At 37.8% G+C, this 2,253-nt stretch overlaps 1 pseudogene; it reads left to right on the plus strand.

Annotated features, from left to right (window-relative positions):
• Positions 1–986: 986 nt before the first annotated feature.
• LOC108367634 (uncharacterized) lies at positions 987–1,801 on the plus strand (annotated as a pseudogene).
• Positions 1,802–2,253: the final 452 nt, after the last annotated feature.

Raw genomic sequence — 2,253 nt, forward strand, 5'->3', positions numbered from 1 at the left:
CAATGACAACATCCGATGAGCCGGCTCTTGGAGTATTCGAGAGAAAGATTTCGCGGAAGATTTACGGGCCTTTATGCGCTGGCGACGGCGAGTACCGCAGACGATGAAACGATGAGCTGTATGAGCTTTACAACGACATGGACATAGTGCTGCGAATTAAAATACAGCGACTCCGCTGGCTTGGCCATGTCGTTCGAATGGACACCGACGCTCCAGCTCTGAAAGTATTCAACTCGGAACCCGCTGGTGGTAGCAGAGGAAGAGGGAGACCCCACTGAGATGGAAAGACTAGGTGGAGAAGGACTTGGCTTCACTTGGCATTTCCAATTGGCGTCAGTTGGCACAGAAAAGAAGCGACTGGCGTGCTTTGTTAAACTCGGTCAAAATCGCTTAGGCGATTACAGCGCCAAATAAGAAGAAGAAGAATATTTAATGGACTTTATATGCATAAAAAGTTGTATTTAAGAATGCCGATTCAAATTAATAAAAATCCATGTTCTGGCATGATTGAAGGTGCTGCCACATATTTTTTTTGCAAACATATGCTCTCTAGCTTATGATTGCCATTGTGCCTTCAATTTGTTTCCCTTTCCGCCACCGTCATGTTCTGCATCGTGGTTATTGTCAAATACGCATTTCTTTTTCTTGCAATTGGGATTGAGTGCCTGCGCTCTTGCAAGGGAGCGCCCTGGACACTAATCTTTCCCTTAAATACCTTTCGTATTTTGTATGTAAGCAATGATTAATTTATTTTGATACACACAATCAGGGCTGTTGTGGAAACTGACCTTTGTCGGAATCGGAATTGAAACCGATGAAAAATTCGCGTTGGTGGCATGCATTCCGATATTATCGGTTTGATGTTCGAATCAGAATTAATATCGGTTTTTGGTGTCATAGAAACTAATTTTATCGGTTTGCTTATCGAAAACAAACCAAGCAGCTGATCGCTGTCAGAATTGTATTGGCGCTTTGTTCTTTCTTGGTGGATATTTTGCTAATATGTGAGTACATTACTTAAATTAATTTAAAAATATTTATTTTAATCTCTAATTGTTAGGGGAAAACACAAGAACAATGTACAAATTCCATTTTAGTGGAATTCATGGAAAATAATCCCGATATCGCAAAGGGCTACACGAAACGTGATAAGCCCCTTGTTAATGCTCTTTGGTAAGAGCTAACAAATTCCCTAAATAGCGCAGGCCCAACCCAAAACGATGCTAATGGATGGAAGAAGGTAAGTGTTAAATTCAGCCTCAATGTGAGTTCTATTAATTTTGTTATTCTCAGGCATGGACTGAATGGAAGAGTGCAATTAAAAAAAAAATTATCCCACAACAAATGCGAAGCTCGAGCGACTGGTGGTGGGCCCTTTACCAAACCCCAACTAACACAATTAGAAGAATCGGTTGTACGTATATGTGGAATTGCTCAATCGGTCTATGGTGTTGCAGGCGTTACACTTGGCCAAACAGAATCTGCGAAGGACCTTCTCAACGATGAAACGAACAACGAAATGCCCTCAACGTCATCTAAGTGGCAAGTGGAGCCTTCTAGTTTTTCTAGCACCCCAAAAGAAGTACCATCAACATCAAATAAGCGACAAATGGAGCCTTCCACTATTTGTAGCACCCCAAAAAGGCCAAGAGTGGAAAGCACAGGGCAACATTTAAAGAAATTTTTAGATGAGGAAACCGAAATAAAGTTGGAAATGAACGAGAAGTTGGATGAGCTCATCAAAATTGGAAAAGAAAACGAAAGAAGTTTTAGACGTATGTATCGTGCTGTCGACAGCTTTGTGAGCGTCAGTACACAAATTTTAACAGTGCTGCAAGAAAGAAATCAAATTGAAAAACAGCGACTAGATCTCCAAAAACAAACAAATGCTAATAAGTGATCTCATTTTAAATTAAAAATCGTTTTTTAAGTTTTAAGTACCTTGTAATCTGAGAAAAAATTGAAGACTTATATTTATTTTTTTATGTACATATACATACATACACTGGAGATGAAAAGTGAGTGCATGGTGATTTTTGATGAATATTTGTAGTGTTTTTCATGTTAATTTTTTTGTTATTTTTTATAAAAATATAGTTCATGCTTTAACCAAAATCACACAAGTAAAACTTTATACAGTATTTAGAAAAATTCTAAGAATTTTCATCAAAATTTTGAACTTTTTAATCTGAATTTTTAGAATAATTTTTGGGTATGCAGATACATACATCGGTTATAAAATTATAATAAAAT

Source organism: Rhagoletis zephyria, unplaced genomic scaffold (genome assembly GCF_001687245.7).
Source record: "Rhagoletis zephyria isolate East Lansing unplaced genomic scaffold, Rhagoletis_zephyria_1.1 Rzeph_scaffold_02750, whole genome shotgun sequence".
Taxonomy (NCBI): Eukaryota; Metazoa; Arthropoda; class Insecta; order Diptera; family Tephritidae; genus Rhagoletis; species Rhagoletis zephyria.